Raw genomic sequence first — 23,074 nt, 5'->3', positions numbered from 1 at the left:
GAACTTGAATGTTTTATACATTTATTTTGCTTCCCCCCCCCCTCCCCCTAATTTCTTGGTGCACAAATAACTCATTATATACAAATTAAGTATTTTAATTATTTACACATTTATATAATTTAACCTATTAAAACAACATTTCATAATTTCTTATTAAATAGATCTTGACCTTTTTTTTACCCCATTCAAGCTTTAATGTCACTTAGTTCTTAGTGCTTATCATGGTAACCCCTCCCAAGGACGACAGGAAGAGATAAAATTGTGAAAGCAAATCCAGCAGCTCAAACAAACTGGTGTCGTGATATCACTCATCATAGCCAAAAGTTTGCAAAACACAAAATTTTAACCTTGCCGATATCATTCTGAGCCTGTGATTGCCGGAGGAAACAAATGAGCAGAGACAACTATAAGTAAGCCATTCACAGGTTAACATATACTTTTTATTGTACCTTTCCAAAAAACATGTTGTCTATGTAAGATTTCCATGAATCTACAGCCATCTGTTCTCATTGACTATGTTGAGATAATCCGGCTTTCTCAAAATCGCAGTCTCATGTTCTTGGATTTCTTTTAAATAAACGTAGGCAACATTGTGTACAAAGTTATTGAGAGCACAATGATTCATAGTTGAAAAGCTGGACAGTATTCAATTCTCAAATCAGCAATGGAGTTAAAATAACTTTGTAATGACCAATGGTGTGAGACACATGGCTGGAAGAGGCGGAGTAAACTCAAATCATGTTTGGACAGATGCAGTCGAGTCTCAGCTGTGCACCTGGACAGGCTTTAGTGATCAGTCAGATGTTTTAAACTTTCAAAAGTTGCCTCATAAGCAATGTTTTCTTGCTTGCAGGGAGTGTTTTTTGCCAGTTGGAAGGCTCCAAGTAGGGAGATGTTTACCTGTCATCATCAATCTCAAGTGGCCGTCCAAAAACACAGATAGTTCCGTCCATTACGACTGAAATGGCAAGAATACCCAGAAGTATTGCCCACCAATGTGCCTGCAAATGAGAAGAGAGAAGTTTCAAATAATAGCAAACATATATTCATTGGAATGTTTTAAGCTTGCAGTTATGCAGTTAGGGTTCTCTGGGTTGTTCCTATTGGTCCATTTGGTTTAGGTGCACAAAATATATATCCTTGGCAATTTTTACAAATGTTAAAGATGTCCAATTACTTTACTGCAGATATGGCCTCACTAATCTTGTGTAAAGGCAAAAAAGAAGATAGTAGCATACATATTAGAACAAATGCTAACAACAAACCTTCATCCAACCAGACAGGTCATCAAACTCATCCAATTTTAGGAAAGAATTCTTGAGCCTGGCGATTGGGCCATCGGCATCTAGGATTCGGCACACTTTAAAACTGTCGCAGTAGCCTCGGTTTCCAGAGCACGGAGCCCCAGGAACCAAAGCCACATGCTTCCCACTAAAGTAATGCAAAAGAACTGAAGAAGTGGTGCTTGCACAAGTATTAGGTTTATCTATGGAGAGAAAATACCAAAGAAGAAAAATGGTCGGATACAAGAGCATGTGTGCTTTATTTACAATTTATGGAGCAGTAATGTCAGTGCAAACAGTCCATTAAAACAAATGGCTGTTCATGCATCTAATTTATTTGGAGCAGTAAATACGTTCTTTTGTGGCAGAACATTGTGGTTACCTCTCTGCTGGCAACACATGTGGCACTTTTCCATCCGGTTCTCTCCCGGGCAGTCACATTGCACCATGTCATACAACGCGCAGAGAGATAGGCCACATTCCTGTGACATCAAGCCACAAGACATTGGTTATAGAGGATGTCACATTGTGTGGTAGGGTAATAGGCAAAATATACCTAATTTGCATGATTACTATGCTCATTAAGCATGAATGATTCCATGTTCTCAGTTCCCAAACACATACTATACTGATCATCCCACAAAAGCAATTTTTTTTTTTTCTTGTCTTTTAATTTCTTCCTCAAACAAATATAAATTATTTCTTGCCCCCCTGCATTACGTGTGATATATGTGATTTGGTTATTTATATGTGATCTGTATCTGCAGTATACACTAAGCCCAAGAAAAATTTCCTCTAAGGGGACAATAATGTATCTCGTATCGTATTTGTAGAACTCAAATATGTTATTTTTTTGTATTTTGAATAGCAGAAAAATTATTGAAATCTGATTTTGAAAAACATGAGCCAAACTACAGCCATGTGTGGTTTGAAACTGGTATAAAATCTGGATGAGTTCAAGTCTGAATGGTCTAATTAGAGACCAATGTAAATATGTAGGTACACTAAATATGCATTACACTGGACTGAAACAAACAGATCAGGTTTCATCAAAAATGCGTATAGCAAGTTCCAAAGATTCCAATCCAAATCAGAATAGTACATAGTCAAAAAATAGCCAGATTGTCCCTGTTTGACATACCCCATTAAAACAGACACGTGTACCATCACTGCATATTGTCATATCTGGCTTGGCGGCAGGTCCTGGACATACAGCAGAAGAACCGGTGCATACACTTCGGTTGCAAGACTCAGATTGGCGTTCACACATCAGCCCAGCTTCCTTGAAGTCACAATGGGAGCTGCAGCATAGACCCTGGCTAGGACTGTGACAGATATATGGCAAACAGTTACCAAAGATCATATTTAAGAAGGTAGGTTTAATGTACCATAATCAGTTCAGGCATTATTAGGCCCCAACCCAAATAGTACTCTTGATGTAGACTTAATTTGCAAATTTCCATGAAGTCCACAAGACTCTACCGAAGGGGTGTCCAACCCAGCTCCTGGAGGGCCACCTTCCTCCAGATTTTAGGACTGGACACCTTTGCCTTATGAAAGAGGAGTTCCTGGAGGGCAACCTTTCAAGAAAGTTTAGCTTGACCGTTCTCCAAAACATCTGCCATAACATTTTGAGTAATTTTGATGACCTTGATTATGTGGTTTAGATATGTTTAGGCATCTAGGGTTGGAGCTTACCTCCTTGGCGGTTGGAAGTAGCCCTCCTACACCAGGGAGGTCCAAACCAGCTCCTGGAGGGTTGTTCCAACTCACCTTCTTGGAAGCTTCAAATAATCCTGAGGACCTTGATTAGCTGGTTCAGGTATTCAGGTTTGCACCTCCAGTTGCAGGATTGGAGGCTCCTGAAGTAAGGTATCAAGTTTGTCACTTAAGGGCTCAAAAAGGAACTCACTAGCACCCCAAGCGCTATAATACATCCTTTTGCAAAGTCTGCGCTGTTGCAGGCTTTATTTTCCAACAGTTCACTATCCAACAGTCAATTTGACATTACATCACCAAGGCATGGACTCATGGACCATAAGGGTTAAAGGTGCAATTTGGCACCTTACAGTGAAGAAATTTTGTTTGGCCAAAAATTCTACAGGTCATTCTGACATAAAACAGATTGATGCAAACCTGCAATGTTTGTCGGGCTTCAGTCGACATTCAATGCCTGCAGGTTCCTTTGAGCTGTAACAGCATGGATCACTTTCATCATGGCCCACATCACATTCTTCCCCCTCTTTTACGATACGGTTTCCACAAATGGGATGCTCACTAACTGACAAGACAAAACAGGTATATCTTCAGCCAGTTAAGTTTACCTCATGCCCTGATCAGCCATGGAAATAAAGTCCATAGGAGAGATTTAGGACTGAGAAAAGCTAATGTTCATTAATGTTCATTATCTATCTCATTCCAGAATCTGTTCAGACGTCTTACCTACAAAGCATTTGTCCTTCTTGATATTCAGAATGCGACTCATGTGCTGAAGGCTGCAGGGTGAAAACTTGTCGTGGTTCTCCTCGATCTTGTAGGAGGTTTGAGGGAACATCAAGAACCTGCCTTTGCCACCGGTGATCTCCAGGCCTCCACAGTCAGAACCCTCATCATGCTGCCACAGAATATATGACACATTAAGTAAAATGTAGATCGGGAGTCTCAAACTAAAATTATCTACTACTAGTTAGTTGTTCTCCTCCATTGGGGATGAATTAAACAATATATTTATTGGCTCAAGTAATACAAGTAATTTACTTGCTTCCGTCAATTAATTTCTATATTTCAATGTCTAGGAAGTAGTACCAGGTATACGAATTATGCACACTATAGTGTTGTGTTGCTTTTCATTGACAGAAACTCTGCAGCACATTAAAACCTTTAGAAGTGAAATGAGATAAGTGGGACAAAGGCCACTGGCCCCTTTCCCTAGCCTCCCCATAAATCAAAGATGATGTGGATCCTTCGATCTGCTCTGCATCCCAAATTCAGTCTGGAAACAATGAGGCATGCTTGTTAGCCGTTTCGCTGTCAAATGTGACTTAACGTGTAAAGGGGTGGTGGCCAGGCAGAGCAGAACTAATCTGCCAAAGAGCCATAGTGTTACGGGGCTGACGAGACGTGAGACGTGCGGATCCATATGCAAAGCTTTATTACAAAACATGGTCAGTAAACAGGCAGGGTCAGACAGTGGCAAACAGATATGGTGGAGGCAAGACAAAGCAATCCGTGGAGCAAGCGTGGGTCGACGATCGGTGAACAGTATCCAAAGGGGCAAGGCAGAGAGATAATCCAGAGACGAGAGCAATAATCCAAACGGGGAGCGAACAGAGTCCAAACGGCAGAGGCGAAGGGTAAATCCAGGAAACACGGGCAGGGTCAGACACAGCAGGAAAACAAGGCAAGACTAAGGCGAAGACAATGGCTCTGTAAAGTGCTATCGCTAGGTGAGTGATAAATGCAAACAATACTCGGCCCTGAGCAAGAGCAAGTCCCAGACTTAAATAGTGAGTGAGTGATTGTGAAATGATAATCAGGTGTGTGTTATGTGTGAATGGTGACAGCTGTGATCTGTGCAATGGATTGTGGGAACTGTAGTCCAGTGTGCTCTGTAGTGTAAACATATGACCTCTGGTGGTGATTGTCCGGAAGAGCATGGACTAGATTCGTGACATAGCCCCCCCCCCAAGGAGCTGCTTCCAGACGCTCCTAAACAATCTAGGAGGACGGTGGAGCGGAGGCGGAACAGGGGGAGGGACGGAGGGCCATGTCCTTGAGGAAGTGGGAAGACCGGGGATTGGGGCAGAGCAGGACATCCAGCCGGAACCAGAGACCAGGACAGAGTAAGAGCCCACCAGGGCAGAGCAGACGACCACCAGACCGGAGCAGAAAACCACCACGGCGGAGCAGATGACCACCAGACCCGAGCAGAAGACCACAGCGGAGCAGAGGACCACCAGACCGGAGCAGAGGACCACCACGGCGGAGCAGATGACCACCAGACCCGAGCAGAAGACCACCACGGCGGGGCAGACGACCACCAGACCCGAGCAGAAGACCACCACGGCGGGGCAGACGACCACCAGACCCGAGCAGAAGACCACCATGGCAGGGCAGAGGACCATCAGACCTGAGCAGAAAACCCTCGCCAGGAAGCAGACTGGGCAGGAAACCATGGCAGAGTCTGAGATCTGGGGGAAACAGAGACAGACAACACAGGGAGAGCAGAGACAGACAATACAGGGAGAGCATTCATGATCACAGAGGGCATGGCAGGGCAGGACGAGGATTCATAGACGGCGTTTTTAGCCGTGACAGGACAGGGCGAGAGCTCACAGACGGCCTCTTTAGCCGTGACAGGACAGGGCGAGAGCTCACAGACGGCCTCTTGAGCCGTGACAGGACAGGGCAAGAGTTCACAGACGGCCTCTTTAGCCGTGACAGGACAGGGCGTGAGCTAACAGACGGCCTCTTTAGCCGTGACAGCACAGGGCGTGAGCTCAGGAACGGTCTCCATGGCCGTGACAGGGCAGACTGTGAGTTCAGGAACGGCCTCCATGGCCGTGACAGGGCAGACCGTGAGTTCAGGAACGGCCTCCATGGCCGTGACGGGGCAGACAGCGAGTTCAGGGACGGCCTCCGTGGCCGTGACAGGGCAGACCGTGAGTTCAGGAGTAGGTGCCACCACTTCGGGAGGTTCTGCAGCGGAAGCCGCCACCTCTGGAGGCACTGGAGCAGACTCGTGGACAGGAGAGGTCTCTGGAGCACACTCATGGACAGGAGAGGCCTCAGGAGCACAGTGTGCTGTGTAGTGTAAGAGCCAATGTGGTGAATGGGTGACCTCTGGTGGTGATTGTCCGGAAGAGCATGGACCAGATTCGTGACACATAGAAAGTGTGAAGAACATGGCTGCTACAGGTGGCAAAGCTCACCAATCATTGAAAGGCATTTGGATATACAGCAAGCTCATCATGCTCTATAGCGTCATATGCTACGATAAAGCCTGCAATCAAACAAAAATAATCTAGCATTTTGGTAACAGCGTAGTAGCATGCATTTTCAAAACAATGATGCCAATGGAGATTGCAGCCCAAACCCAGTGTTAAACATTCATGCATGTGTCAGTTGTTGGTTTTAACTATACAGGTTAGTCTGTGAAAGGCATCAGACTTACAGGGGCTCCAAGACTATGGCCCAACTCATGGGCGAAGGTCAGGTGCACCTGTTTCGGAGAAAGGTAGTAGCCGTAGTTCTGAAGTGTGATGAGACCCGTGTTATGACTGGAATTGTTACCACCCTTCCAAATCCTCTCAGAGCAGATCCCTCCCCAGTTATCTAAGAATGAAAAATAAAAGTAACGAAAATATACAATCTTCAAGTACATTTGTTAAGGCGAAGATTAAATTGACTAAGGATATTTCTCTTGAGTTTTGTTTAGATCCCTTGGCTAAAGGATCAGGGCAAAGGTACCGTGTCTCCTGGAAATGGATGTGTCATGAAGTCATGATTTACATACTGAGAACCCCTAGTAGACTTGTGTACTTTTTATTTTCACATGGGCTCCCCTTTGTTTCAGACTTATATAATGTCAACGGACAATTTACTGCTGATCACAAACATCTGGTCTTTTTCACAAGCTCTAACCAATTACATCATTGCTGACTAAAGTCTGCTGGTGGGTGGTAAGAGGGGTTAGAGTTGTAGTTGGTCAAGATCAGCTTGTCCATCAAAGTCCTGGACTGTTTTAAACCAGGCTGTGAACTCTTAGTTCAGCTAAATTAAAGCTCAGGCTTATAGCTCCTCTGATGTTGTGAGATTTGTGTTCAGGCCCAAAGCATCGAGAACCTATCCGGTTTTTTTTTTTTTTTTTTTTTTTTTTTTGCCTGTCTCTGGGAAATTTACAAGAACCATACACTGAGGTTGGATAAACTGGCTCACATAAAACATATGTGAACTGTGGGTTTATAGAGGCTCTATGGTCATCATCTGTCTCTCATTTAGGGATCTCATCATCACATGAGGAATAGGTGTTAATTTTTGGAATTGCTGAGTCATTTGTCACTGAGGTTCAAACAATCATAAACATAGGAAGTTTCATATGCAAATGTCTAAAAATTCTTAATGGCAGCTAAGAAATTTTTCTAAATTTGAAGGTCTTGCAGACCATGTCCAACTACCAGTAGTTCTATTGGAAGGACAATGGTGTTGTCCTGACAAACACATTAAAATAACTACGTGAGCTATATTCAGTTAGACAATGGAATATAAATGCATTGCATGGCAGAGCTTACTCATTCCAACTAGAAAGAGTGCCAACTGAAATGAAGGTGAACTATTTACTCCGGTGTACTCTAGGTCAGAGGCATCTTTACAGAAAGTTAAGCTTGTTCAACAACATGCAAGGTGACCAGGATGGTGCCTCTGGGACATTGTTGCCTTTCACAACTGCTATATCAGGCTCTTTTTCCACTAGCCATTTTTGTCACAAGTTTTTTTTAGGGTATAAGGCAGTTGATTTGCACCACAACACAGCCATCATGATTGTTCAAAACAATCAGCAAAAAGTCCAAACCAACTACAATAGTGAAGATTAAGGAAGTATTTAAGAGATAGGAAAGTAAACAGGACCTAACACCACAGGAATATTTTTAGACCAAAGCTTCCGAATGGGTTTATTGTACCAGGCCAATAGAGTGCTTAAACCAACCCAGAAGTTTGCATCACCTTGGTTCCCTCAACAAAAACTTAAATGATTTTTCTATTGGTTTTTAACAAAAACAATAAGCTCTGTGACCAGCAAATGTTTATGATTCTGAATGTTCTTCGCATTTAGTTTTGTTTGTAGAAATTCTGCAGGAAAGTTAACCAGGAATCCACATAATCTGCTATTTCCTTTGAGGGACATTTGTGCCAAAAACATTTCAAATTCAAATTCAATTAACTGTTAACCCTGGAATTTGCCATGTTTACCAATATAAAGCTGTTTGGTTTGGAAGTGGACAAAGGACCAACTTTGCCCAAGAAGTTTTGCTCATGTGACCGCACCATTGTACATTCTGTTCAGTATGATTAAAATTAAAATCGTCACAAATGAACAAAACTTTTATGAATTTTGAAACTGAAATACAAATGCCAGAAGTAAAAAGCTAAGTGTAGGATATAAACAAACCACACCACAGTTGCATGGCTTTGACTTTACCAAGCTTTTGACAATTCTTTCAATCTTCATTAAAACATTTTAACTAAACGTTTGCAAGAGCGCAACCATAAACACAACACTGTCAAATGGACTAGTGAGTAAAATTTAGGGTTTTAGCATTGTGATGTTTAATGTCCCAAACAACCTCTATATTAGCCATTCAGCCACTTGTTAACAACCACCTTTTTCGAGACAAGTAAAAGCTTTAAAATCATACAGCTTTTATGTCTCTAGTTTGTGTTAATCCTTATTTCAGGCAATTAACCAAAACCCATTTTTAAAAAAACACTGACTTTAGAATAAAAGAAGTAGTGCTCAAATGCTTACTCATTTATAGGTTTTGTCCAACAAAAATATGCCATTCCTGCAGAACACTATACAACAAATAAAATGGGAGGACACATTAAAGTCAATATGTCCAAATCATAATGCATTCAAATACTACAACCACCACCCACCCAGAAAAAAACTGACCTCTCTACAACCTCCCAAACTGCTAAAGCAGGGTAGTGTGTCTTTGTTGGGTAAGCACAATTGACAGAAAGCCCCCACAAACCCCTTCAGCCCACTCTGCAGTGGAATAAATGAGTGACAACAAGCCCAGTCAAAACAAGGCCGAAAGACTGTTGTAGGACTTGCAGATGTCTTGATTCAACTTTCCAGGGCCAAACTAAGATGTTAGTGTTAGCATCCATCAGGTTTCTTGACATGTTTGAGTGCTAAAGCACTAAAAAGTCACATCAAAGTCATTGCTGCTTTTATATTTGTCCAAAACGGTCTGAGTGGATGGTCCATCCCATATGGAACTGCATGCAACTTGATACTGGATTTGAATGGTGGTTAAATGCTAATGTGCGTGAAGGAACCTATGTGCCTCCTCACGTGAGGGTTTCACCATGGCGGCAAATGCGGAGAATGAATGCAGTTATCCCAGGTTTTGCGGTGGGGGTATAGGTCTAACATGCATAGCTCTCTGGTCACATGTCACCACTTCTGTGGACTCACACCCCCTTTATCAGCCAATCACAGCGGGCGCTGTGGTCAGTCCCATAGCAGCATTCTAGGATCTCAGCTGGTGGCCTGCACCTCCAACCTTCAACAATAATAATCAAAACAATGACTGCTCAGTTTGCTGGCCGTGTGAGATCCCAGTGACATTCAGATACTGTACCTGAATTGAAGCCAGTGTACATTTACAAAACACCACTTCTGTGAAAACTGACAGATCTGAGAGTCATTGAGGGTCAAAATGTAAGGAATGTGTTGCTAGATGAGGGAATTTCCCTGTTAAAAAGATCAGCACTGGATCAGAGTTATGATGGTTTACTGGGCTGGATTGCACCCCGTAAGGTCTTCTTTGCTTCGTGCAAAAAAACAAACAAACAGGTAAATAAATGAATGAATAAATTTGAGAGACAATAAAATGAAAAATATAAAAATACCAACAAAAAAAAAGTATAAATAATCAAATAAATTAATTAATAAAATCAAACAAACAAGAAAATATTTATCATATGACTTTGTTTAAATTGCGTTATGTGTCCAATGGAAAGGTTAAATGGGGCAATGCACAAATATTTAGTACATATAAGTATAACTTGAGCTAAAATGTAACTGTAAGTTGTCCTGGTGTCCAAAGCGGGCTTCCTAACTAACTAGCTTACACTGGACCATTTTGCTTGACTGCATGACTATATTATTCCTACAAGCTAGACCAGTATGAACTATGGAGATTCATGCTGGTCTAAGCCGGTCTTTTCAGCCAAGTAGAAGAATTTATTGATCAATAAAGACAGGAGATGTCTCATTTATAACAGTCAGGATGTCGCAGATGTCCAGATTAAAAGGGAGCGACAGCGAAGGTCATGTCCTGTCATGTAGAGGAACCTGCTAATGCGGAATGCGGCATTCATTGTGTTGTGGAGAGGAACGTTAATTATGAGGTCATCTTGGCAGCAGTACTAAAATACAATGTGAGATAATACTGTAAGAAGTTTTTTTTCCCCAAATCAAAGCAATACAGTGTACTTCTCAAACTGTTAAATTGTTTAAAAGCTTAATTCGATAATAATTTATATTAAATAACAAATTTGGAAAAATTCAAACAGACAACACAGACTTTGATAAAAAAAAATAGTCTTATTATTATATAACAAAATAAATAAATTATTAAACTGTTAAAGGATTAGTTCACTTTTAAAAAAAACTTTTGCTGATAATTTACTCACCCCCATGTCATCCAAGATGTCCATGTCTTTCTTTCTTCAGTCGAAAAGAAATTAAGGTTTTTGATGAAAACATTTCTCCATATAATGGACTTCATTGGGACCCAAAAGGTTCAAGGTCCAAATGACAGTTTCAGTGCAGCTTCAAAGGGCTTTAAATGGTGATGCGCGTTCGTGACGTCACGTAATACGCAATTACGTGGAAAAGGTCACAGTTGACTTAGACGGAAGTACCGAGTCAGTAGGCTTTTTAATATTAAAACACCCAGGATACGCACAAATGGGCATTTTAAACGATAAACTGACACAAAGACATTTGAATGTGTGTATATGGTCCTCCTTCCGCACATTTGTAAACACTGACTCGGTACTTCCGCCTAAGTCAACCGTGACCTTTTCAACGTCATTGCGTATTACGTGACGTCGCGAACGTGCATCACAGAACAGAGCAAGGCGAGCATTTGTGCTTATAAAACTTAAACTTTTTCATTTATTTTTGAAATGACCGATCGTTTCGCTAGATAACACCCTTATTCATCGTCTGGTATCGTTTAAAGCCCTTTGAAGCTGCACTGAAACTGTCATTTGGACCTTGAACCGTTTGGGTCCCAATGAAGTCCATTATATGGAGAAATGTTTTCATCAAAAACCTTAATTTCTTTTCGACTGAAGAAAGAAAGACATGGACATCTTGGATGACATGGGGGTGAGTAAATTATCAGCAAAAGTGTTTTAAAAACTAATTCTTTAAAGCTTTTTGAATTTAATTGATTACACATGCTTTTAGATAATTTTAATTTAAATAAAACATCAAAATGGAATCCCGAAAAATAAACCAGAAAACTGAATTTAGGGAAAAATAAAAATTATAGTGCCCTAAAAATATATTTTTGTTTAATTATTTAAATTCCATGGGTTCAATTAATTAGAGATATGCTTTTACATTAATAAAATATAATTATAATATATAGCCATTTAAACAGAATCTAGAAAAATTAAATCTGAAAAAAAAAAACAATTTGGAAAAAAAAATGAATTGGGGGGGGTTCACAAGGCCCTAAACATCCTTGCATTACTGTATTCTGGTTTACTCATACAAGAGTCACTTTAAGTCTGGCAGTTTCTTATTAGCAAACTTGTCCTCTTGTATCTCATAAAACTATCACAGTACATGCAATTGCATAAAAGCTTCCAGGAAGGTTGTTTCTCTGAATTGTACATGAGCACATTCTTTCCTAGAAGTACTTCCCAAAGACCACCACTCCACGCCCAGAACCCCATCTTTCAATAGGATGTCTAGGGTTTGAGTGATGTTATCAGATAGCTTTGCTTCAATATCATGTCGCGTCAAGGACAACTGTGGTAGAGGTCACATACCAAAGGCCTAAATGGCGCATAAGCCCCGTCAACCAGCATTGAGTATAATAATATTCCTCCACGTGACATTTGTTTTGGGAGTCATTGAGGCGGCTTTTGTTACGATTTGTCTGGAGTGGATGGGCTGAAATTACCTGGTTTTCCTTCCCAGGCCAGACCGAGAACCCCACTGAAGTCTCTGTTGGTCAGGAGATAAGACAGGCAGTAGTCGTTCCAGTTCGTCTCGGAAAACAGACTCAAAAGCTTCTCAGGCACCAATGTGGGTCTTGCCCAAGGAACTGCTGGGATCTTCTTCGGTGATCACCTGAAATGATTAGTGACCTGTTTTATGTCATTCCAGGCTGTGCATTTAAATCTTTGACAGTGATGAAGAAGTAGGTCAGGAGGCATAAGAGTAGAACACTGCATGGCAGAAATGATATGTAAAACGTGCAAAATACGGACCTTATGGTGAGGAATGATAGTTAAATAAATGAGCCTGGTCTCATGAAAAGGTGCCAAAGTCCATTTTTGCATATCAATACCACGAGTTTTCCTTTTTCATTTGGCATACTATTTATACGCACTTTCATGAGATCAGGTTGAATAAGTCTAAAATTTAGAGGCAATAAATAAATACTAAACTAAACAAAAATTACCAGAAACTATATAAATATCTGAATATGAATAACTATTATAAAAATTAATTAAAATAAAGAGGTCAAAAATAAATTACAATAAAACAAAAACAAAAGGTCAATAAACAAAGTTTAGTGGCAAAAAATAAATAAATAGCCTACTAAAAACTGGAAAATAAATAAATATTTTGAAGATATCTGCAGTTAAAGAACAATAAAGAAATACTATTTATTATATAAGAAGTTAAGAAAAAATAAAATAAATAATCTGAAATTATCTGAAGTTAAGAAGCAATAAATACATACTAAAACAAACAAGAAAAATAAATAAACATTAATGAATTAATTAATTTGCAGTAAATATTTTTGACAAAACAAACAATTAACAGGAAAACATATAAAAAATAAATAAATGGCATTCAATTATATTAAAAAACAAACGGGTAAATAAATAGTATGCAATTATCTGAAGTTAGAGGCAATAAAAAAAAAACAGGACAATTAAAAGAAAATGTCAAAATGTATACTACAGCCATAATTATTTTGTTTAAACCTCGACCAAAACAAGGACCTTACAGTGAGGAATTTCACTTTGAAGTTGACCAGCTCTATGCCGTCAAAGTCGGCTTTGTCGTAAATGTCGTTTACTGCTTTCATGTACGAGGCAACCTGCAAAACATATTGGTGCAGTACGCTTATGATTAACTGACTTCACTTTGACACCTTATTATACAGAAATAGTGACAAACTGATAGACAGAAGGACAGACAGACAGATTAATTTTGCCACAGTAATCTTATCATATTATTTGATCAATCGAGACACTGTTCTTCAGAGTTTCATTTGCAACAGTGAATACTCCAGAGTCTCTTGCCCCAGCCACTGTCAGTGGATTGAGGCACATTTCGCCTAAGAAGGAATGTAAGCGCTCTGGGGTAAAAGTGCCTGGTGAGGAATATGAGTGACAATCTGGCCTCTGTTCCTTACAATGAGCAGACCAAGACCAACATATTAGCACACAGCACTGGGTGAATATGGAAACATGGAATAACACTGTGGCATGGCACACAGCCCGAGTACCTACACCCAATTACACAAGCACTTCTGAATCTGTAAAAAAAATAGATAGACAGACAGACAGACAGACACATTCTCGACCATCAAATCAATATATTAGAATGATTTCTGAAAGATCATGTGACACTGAAGACTGGAGTAATGAAAATTCAGCTTTGCATCACAGGAATAAATAACTTTTTTTTTTTTTTAAGTTAGAAGATTACTGTTTTTACTGTATTTTTGATCAAATAAATGCAGTAAGTCACTTAGTTTAAAAACATAAAATCTTAACAATCCCCAATTTTTGAAAGCTAGTTTTTTTTTCACTGATCAGTTTTGCTTGGCACAAACATAGGGACCAAAAACAAAAGACTTATTAACAGTTTTCTCAAGCTCAGAAACCGGCTAAATAAAAAAGCAACAAAATATCAAAGAGCCATTATCATTTAAAAGGATGTTTTTCAGTTATTCATTTGGCAGAAACATTGCTTTTCAGGAATCTCGTACATGCAGTGATTTGATAAAACTATAAAAATCACCAGCTGTGGAGAGTAAAACAAAAACATTACGTAACTGTCAAAAATAATATGCAGACAATGGGAACTACCCCCAAAGTAAAATCTCAGTGATCTCAGTCATAAGGCAGGCAGTCCAGCCCCCAAAATACACCAATCTGGAAAACTCGTCAGATAAAAGATAACAAATGGTTACTTTAACTTGTGGAAATCCTGTCTTTTATCTTCAGCATACAAACATTACATAACATTAAGTTGTACCAAAGCAGCTTGAAGACCTTTGTTTCTCACAGTAAAGAACTTGGCTTTGTTCCATTGGTGACATACAATCCCACCATTTCGGAGAAGTCTCCAGTGGGATCAAGGAAGGAATATGCTTTGAATCCCACTTCGTGGAGATTGGGCACCGAAGGGGGGCAACACTTTAGAGTCAACAGAAAAAGGATTGTGTTTATCAGCCTGTAGATGTCGAATGAAAGAATCTTTTGAGTACTAGATCTTGAAAACTCACCTGAGCCATAACAGCTACAACACTTCCAAAGCGGTGGTCTGCATGGAGGTGCAGAAGACAGCTGGTTTTGGACTGGTCAACCTTCCGCTTTGACCTGGACATTGTTATCTGCTGTGGGTCACAAGATAGAGAAAATTTCACAACCTTGAGAAGGCGTCAAGGGAGAACTTAGGGAAAAGCTCACATCTGTTTTTTCAATGCTGCCACCGAACAAGTGGAAGTGGTGAATTGTAGTAAATATGAGCTTAAAATATAATGCTAGCATGTTATCTGATTTAAAAACGCGACAGGTTGTCCTTTCACCCATTTTGGGGGTAAATGGCTTTAACCCAACCAGGAGCTTCAAACAATAGATAGATTGGACAGATAGAACTCTTTTCCATACAGCAGGACGCCTCCTAAAAACAGGACAAGGTGGTAGAGAAAAACAATTATTGAGTGACATTACGAAGCGTCGCCCACCTCCATGTGCGATCTTCTAAAAAGCTCTGAACATCTGATTTCAAAATTATTTCCACATTTAGTGCTCCTTTTAAAAAACTCATTTGGGTTTGTAAGGACACACTGTACAGGACAAAACTGGAAATGAGGTGAAGTCATGTCTGACCTCTTGGTGGTTTTGGACAAGATGCTGCAGGCGCTCGGCACCACAGAAGCCAACATGAGTGTGTTTCAAGGGAGCACTGTCTGTGGAAAAACATATTAAAGGGTTATAATATGGGAGTTGACTACTAAGGAGATGTAAACAAGGGAAAAAAATGTTGTAATTAACAGTGTTGTTAATGTTACCTAAAACAAAAGCTATTAAAAATCATTTGAATTTATTGTAATAAATCTGAAAAAAAAGATTAAATATAAATTAGATGAACAAAACCTAAACCTAAGCTTTAGCAACTAGCTGGAATAGGTTTAAGTATTAAAATGACTAAAAGTAAAATAAAACTGAACAGAAAGATTAAAAATAAATGACAAAAGCACATAAAATGACTAAAACTTAAATTACACTAAAATGAAAATGAAAAATAAAAAGCTAATTCAAAATCTTAATAAACACTATGACAGTACATTGACATAAATAATATACTAAAAAAGCTGGTAATTAATCAGAATGTTGTTTTATCAAAATGAAAAGAAAAGCCTTTTTTCTATAAATATCATAAATATGTCATAAATGTTCATAAATATTTCTTTGGGCCTCATTCAGGAAACACAGAACAAATAAAAGATGTAAATCTCTCACAAAACATACTGTAAGATTTATATAAGAATGGTTTTATGAACAGCTTGCTCAATAAAAACTGTTGTTTGTGGTTCACGAATGAGGCCAAATACATTCTTATTAATGCCCTGTGCCATAAAAGACTAGATGATACACAGACGTTCTGACAAAAAAAGATTGCAAAAACCGTGGACCCTTTCATACAGTCTTGAAATTATGAATTCATTGCAAAACCAACATGCTTGCTCAAGTGGGACTTGGTGTGTATCTTTTGTGACCTCTGTTGAAAAACCTCATTGTAACATCATTTCTAACTGGGCTAAACTTTGCTAGACTTGACTCTTACTTGTACCTCGTAAATGAAAGGAGAATACATTTTCTAAATAGCACAATCTTTTGTTATTTTATTTTCTCTAATTAGCCTGCATTTAACTTATTTTTTTTTTATTATTGTCTCAATTTGAAAGGAACAACAAAAAATATACTCTTTCTGAAAAGCCATGCAAAAGTGTATTGCTGGTTGTTAGGGTGTTTTTCGTGGTTGCTAACTTGTCCAAATCAAAAGTGCCCACTTTCTTAAAAATGAAGGTTTAGGTATTCATAGTTCCATGAAAAACCTTTAACATCAATGGAAACTTTACAAGTTCTTTATAGTGGTAAAAGGTTTTTTTAGATTATTAAAATGTTCTTTAAACTAAGAAGATAATGATTCTTTTGAGAACCATTTTGCTGAAAGTTTCTTCCAAAAATGGTTCTTCTATCGCATCACAGCAAAAACAACCGCTTTCTGGAGCCTTTAATTTTAAGAGTGCAGTCCCAATTCTACTCTACAAGAAGTCATATCAATTATGGGATTTTTTGCCCAATTTGATCATCTGCAAGAAAGAAAATGTATGAAAAGTTAGAAATAAAAATCAAACAGGTGTACAATATGGGGCAATTATGACGTCCAGGCCTTAAGGCTGCTCACACCATGGATGATAACTAACAAGGTTTTAATAATTGTTCTTGGGAATTCCACACTACAACTATAACGATAACGGCACAGAGGAACAATATCACTGGAATCACTTTCAGAACAATTTTTTTCCAGCTGATGAACAAAAATATTGACAGCCAAAGAGAATCCACTCGACTAAGCTTGAGGATTTACAGAACATTATAGTGCATTGGTGTGGATGCTAATATAGTTATCGTTACCGTTATCACTCTTGGCTTTAACCCAGAGTATTAACAGTAGTAATCAAAGGCACCAAGTTTAAATCTCAAACACAACAAAAAAGTAATATTGCATTATATTTAAAATCTTTTACATTGTTGTTGTTCAAAAATTCACTTAAAAAAATCTTCCTACAAAGATTAGAGTGCTTCAACAGCCTTTCAACAAATAAAAACAGAGCACGATGAGCACGTTGTTTTATTATGATTCTTAAAGAATAACTTTAAAACATTCTCATGGAAACTTCAATCAACTATAAAAAACAGATGCACTGATTGTTTGTGATAGCGGTGCATTGTGACCCAAACCAGACATAACATAGCTGGGTTACATAGACGGTATGACCTTAACCTCTTAAGACCCTGCGGCCTCATATGAGGACATTACATGAGAGACTATACATGCCACAGTTATCATTTAAATATCTCTCATTTTTAAACTGTGTGTCATAAATCAACATCTCAGCAAAATGTTATGGGGTTTCACATCAAAATATGACTTTCTGTTATGAAACAGGACGTTAATTTCATACATGTCCGCATATGAGGACACCGGGACTATGTTTATTATTTTGGGAGACATAACAAATGAATAAGGAAATAAATTATATTTCAATATTATATTAAATATTATATATTATTATGAAAATCATGTCAATTATTACTCCCATTTTTACACTTCTTTTTTCATTACGTTCCCCCCAAAACACATTAATATGCAAATTTGATTTAGTTTATAGATACATTGTATATGTGCAAAAACACATTTTTGGCCATTTTACACACTTTTTGCAGAAAGAAAAAAGGTATAGCGAATCACTCTGTTATAAAATTCTTGAGAATCATTTTTATACAAAGTTTGGTAAAAAAAAAAAAAATTCTTAAAGTAAAAATGTTTTGGTGATTTAAAAATCAATTGTTTTTGCTTATGCATTTTCATTCATGTCTTTTTATTTTTTTAAAGAAATTGAGTTCCAATGTCCCCCAACGAGGACATAGCATAACTTATGAATGAAATATCATTTTTTTGTTTATATATATATATATATATATATTATTCTAAATGCTCTAAACAATTTAAAGACATGAACAAAAACTTTTTCCTAAAACTTTTTTCTCGGGTTTCTCGTAAGAGGTTAAAACTTAAGGTAACTGACTCTCAGACTTCAATGAGAAGGTCTTACATTATGAATTCACATTCAGGAAGGTCTCAAGAATGACATAAATCAGATTAAAAATTAATTTGAAGCAAAAAACATGCAAGCTCATGGAAAGTCAGGTGGCTGACATCCACAACAGCCTGGTTAAGTTTTAGCTACACTGTAAAATGACTGAGAGTTTAGCTGGGAATAAATGTCAAGTTGACTCTAACTAGAGAAGCAACGTGATTGGATCACACCATCCTGGTGTGCAAGAATCAACCAATAAGAATCCTTAAATGTAAATAAGGTGGACAGCAAGGTCCCACCACTGGTTTCAGATCATTCTTTGGAACATGATCATAGATTCTATAAACAAAAAGGCTAGCAGAGTCGTTCCTAGATCAGTGAGATTGAGCGGAGAGAAATGGAGCATGTGAGAAGAAAGGGTAAATGTCAGGCATTGACCCATTGATGGAATTACTTCCAGACTTTGGCTTCATCCTGCGTGATTCTCTTTCAAGTAGTTGTGCATGTGGAGACCAGGGCAGAAAGGTTTGGGAGTTGTTTGAGGAAAAATATGCCTGAATTTATCGAGAAACAATCCACGCCAGAGGGGAGCGGAAATTAAAATGAATGTTTATCCAAGAACACTTGCAGAATCAAAGACTAACCTGGAATAGATCTTGTATTTTTTTTATAAATCCAACCAGCCCCAATTACATTTACGTCATTGAATTATACAGTATGGAAATCAAACCCAACATTGAGATATGGCAGTGAACTGATGATGAAATGCAAACTTGCTGAACTGTCCTGTTTACTGTTGACTCTGTTTAATTGTTTCCTTTACCCAGCCAGCTGCAGTGAAACCTAATCAAAGCTGCTCCTCTTCCTGTTAGTTTTAACTTCCAGATGGCAGACAAACCATAGCATTGTCCAAAAATGGGATGAGTATAAATAACAGATCTGATTTGAGCAATCAGGTTTAGTCTTCAAGTGACTCAAGCAGGAAATCCATTACTTTAAATTGCTGCAATTTAAATTGCAAAAAAAAAAACTCTGCATAAAACATTTCGAACACAATTTCAAGTATTTTTGGATGCCAATTTAGTTTATATATATAGAGAGAGAGAGAGAAAGAAAGAAAGAAAGAAAGAAAGAAAGAAAGAAATATACATATACATATACATATACATACATACATATATACATACATATATATATATATATATACTGTATATATATATATATATATATATATATATAAACACATATATACCAAGCCCCTGTATCCATGAGAAATAGTCTAGAGTAACCTTGAAACCATATGCGTATGGTGTGACTTCAACCACGAGATCACATGACCACCAATATCCACAGACTATACATACACTTGTCTCTCTGCCAATGTTTACCTTCTGCAATACAAAGACAGGAACACGTGTCTTTTTACGACCCCATGCAGTGAAAGAGGAGTACAGACGCAAATGTAAATCCCAGAAACTGCATCAAAACAATTCAGGGTCCAAAAGTCTGAGACCACTAGTCAAAATGCACTTGTTTTGCATTCTGCATTTGGAGCTTCATCTGAAACAAATCTGAAGTTTAAAAAAAAAAAAGAGTTTGGATGCTCAATGGCAAAAACATCCTTAAAAGAGACAAAAGTATCATATTTGTAATGTGGTCTCAGACTATATATTCATTACACCATTGAGAAAATCCCATCCTGTTACTTTACAGTGCATGAAAGATCTATTTAATCCTCTCTAGACTGGCTAAACAATTATTTCCATGTCAGCTGACAAAGAAAAAAGATTATTAGGATTTAAAAATGGCTTGGCTGAACAATAAGTGCATTACGGTCATTATCAACCTTCTCTATCACATTCATCATTGTAGTTTGTGGTATAAATAGACTCATTTGTGAGATTTATAATATGTACGTTCTTTGAACAATCAATATAATGCATAACACATGTGGCTCTCCTGCATGCAACTTCTACACCACTCATATAGCACAACAATGAACTGCAGTAAAAAAAAAAAAATACCGCACACAGTTCGAATGTTTGGACAAACGAAATCAAATACAATAGCAACACCACTTGAAATACAAATCTCACTTTTAAAACCGTAACTTTCTAAGTAGATATGATTTTTTTGGGCTGTTAGTAAATTGCTATGTGCATTCTGGTTACTACTTAACTAAAGGTTTTCTTTAAAAAAAAAAAGTAAATTAAAAAATTAAAAAACAAATAATAATAATACATAAAAATAATTCATGAAATAAAATTCAAATTTTCAAGCTAAAACTACAAAAAAAAAAAAGAAATAGTGTGTTAAACACTATTTTTTTACTTATTTTCCAAATAAAACAATTCGAGATCATTCATACAATTAGTTATAGGGGTGGACCGTCATGATTTTTTCCTAACAATCACATTGTACAAATTCATACAAAATCGCCTACTCATAAAACACATCTCATGAGATTGGGTTGGGAAAGTCTTATTCCCCCGGTTTCACAGACAAGGCTTAAACCTAGTCCTAGATTAAAATGTAATTCTGAACTGTTTCAACTGAAAGACACTTTGTTTTGTCTCAATATGCACACTAGTAATGTTTTTTCAAAGGCATGTTAAATAAAACGACTTAAATGTCCTAATTGAACTACGGCCTAATCCTGGCTTAGTCTCTAAACGCTGTCTGTGAAACCATATCATTATTATATTAAACTACTAGCTTTATTGAAAAGTTCTGCTTGCAATAGGCCTTAATTTATCATGGTTTATGGATTCTTCGTCTTTATTGGAAAATGGAAAAAATTATTTTTGGGGGCAAAACATTAGGCAAAAAAATGATTTTTTAAATAAACAAAATTTTGTTAGGATTAATTCCCAGTTTTACCTCAGTGAAGAAAGAAATGATAATATAATAACTATAATATAATCACTCACCCACATCATCCTTGTGATAAATGATGCAATGGTGGTCAGTGTTGAAGGTGGTGTATCTGTCAATGGGCTCGATGTAGAACGTCCCATTGGCTGTTGTAAAGGAGCCTTCAAACTGGCCCTCGAGAACAGACCCTTGCCATGAGAATACACTCTAATCTTTAAGACAAGAACAGTTTCATAACCTTAATTATATATAAGAATTGTGTGGCATTTAAAACAATGAATGTGCTACAAAATATCTTACTTTCTACTACTCCTGAGTATATATGAGAGAGGTCCACCATCTGAGTTTCATCTTCTGACTGGATCTTGAAATCTTCTGTGAAGCCATTTACATCTGGCTTGAGACGTAGGTGGAATTCTCTACCAAAGAAAATCAGTGCTTAATAAAAGTACATATATTTAATAAGTATGATGGAATAATACAGATGTTTGGATGTCTTAAAAATCGTAAGTACCTTTGAAAGGCGTTGAAGTTTAGATGAAGCTGATGAAGAGTCTCTCGTCTGATGCGCTGGTGCTGTTGTTTTATGAGCTCTCGGTCATAAGACAGGCCTTCGTAGTGTTTTATGTACTTGCTAATATCTTGTAAAGCTTCTGAAATATTTAAAAAACGAAGGATACTCGGTTAAACTGGAGTCCAGTTCCATTATAAATTTGTTTACCACAAAGCAGTGACAGTGAGTACATTTTCAAATGTAAGCTAATTCACATAAATGCATTGTGCATTGCTGGTATTTTGGCTGGTTTTACAGAGGTTGTTGTCACTTTTCAGAAAAACCAGCTTGAACTGCCTGGGACCTGTGAGCTAAGTCTAACGAAACAACTTAGGCTGGTTTCAGCTTTTCCCCCAGTTGCATTTATTAACAACAGTTGTCAGCTATTTCCGCTATTTACTGTTTTTTTTCTAAGCACATCATATAAAATGCATCTCGACGCCCCTATTATGTGCTGCTTGTGCTGTTTTCATAATTTTAATACAATTCTGTGTGAACAGCACCTGATGCTCATATCATACTACAGTGTTTCAAATGGCTTAAGTCAAAATAACCTACCTGTCGGTATAATAATTTTTGGACAAAAATAGTTCATTTTATCATTTTGCTTATTATAGCAATAGCAAGTTTCATGGCTGTAGTAGTACAAACGGTGCAGTTTAAATTACACACCAAACAAAGCATAATACTTAGGGGTTCGTTCAAATCCCTAACCCTAAGTATGAACAACAATAGTGTTGCTTACCTTATCTTAGCAAGGCCGCTAATTATGATTAAAATTTTCTCTTATGCAAGTAAGGAAGAACATCTGATTTTGCTGCAGGCAAGTTGGGGCAAGCGGGCCAATGGAAGGGGCCAAAAAATAAAATAATCCAGACAAATGTCCTTTCATTACATCCAGCTGTAAACCCACCACCTGTGAGACAAAGCACAAAGGCATCTTACCTGTAAAATGTCCTCTAGATAAAATATAAATCAGCAGATCAATCTTAGAAGCGCTCAAAAGTGTGGCTACCATGTCTTCTTAGCTCACAGGTGCTTGAAATCTATTCAGAGAGGAATGTTTTGGGTTTCACATACCTGAACTACACTAACTAGGCATATACAGACTTGTTTTGAAGGAGGACCACAATTTGAATTCAGTTCCTAAAGTATAATGGGAATTTTAAATGAGTATTCCTCAGGGAAACATGAGAAACGCCAAAGACATGTTCTGAGCAAAAAGGTCCCCCACATTTATGTTCTTCCAAGGCTTT

The 23,074-nt window shown here is 37.9% G+C and overlaps 1 pseudogene across 1 annotated transcript; it reads right to left on the bottom strand.

Moving 5' to 3' along the window:
* Nucleotides 1-420: 420 nt before the first annotated feature.
* On the bottom strand, nt 421-22,880 carry LOC306875256 (disintegrin and metalloproteinase domain-containing protein 10-like; annotated as a pseudogene). The gene is made up of 15 exons: nt 22,764-22,880; nt 21,780-21,918; nt 21,573-21,684; nt 21,322-21,472; nt 15,393-15,472; nt 14,786-14,896; nt 13,277-13,369; nt 12,218-12,387; nt 6,457-6,617; nt 3,726-3,897; nt 3,420-3,564; nt 2,425-2,608; nt 1,666-1,765; nt 1,266-1,486; nt 421-1,001 (listed from the first exon to the last, which is right to left on the bottom strand). The product of its transcript is annotated as a disintegrin and metalloproteinase domain-containing protein 10-like (transcript).
* Nucleotides 22,881-23,074: the final 194 nt, after the last annotated feature.

The sequence above is a fragment of the Barbus barbus genome (assembly GCF_936440315.1).
Source record: "Barbus barbus genome assembly, chromosome: 9".
Classification (NCBI taxonomy): domain Eukaryota; kingdom Metazoa; phylum Chordata; class Actinopteri; order Cypriniformes; family Cyprinidae; genus Barbus; species Barbus barbus.
The sequence above is the reverse complement of the archived record's forward strand: the minus strand, read 5'-3'. Positions and strand labels throughout refer to the sequence as shown.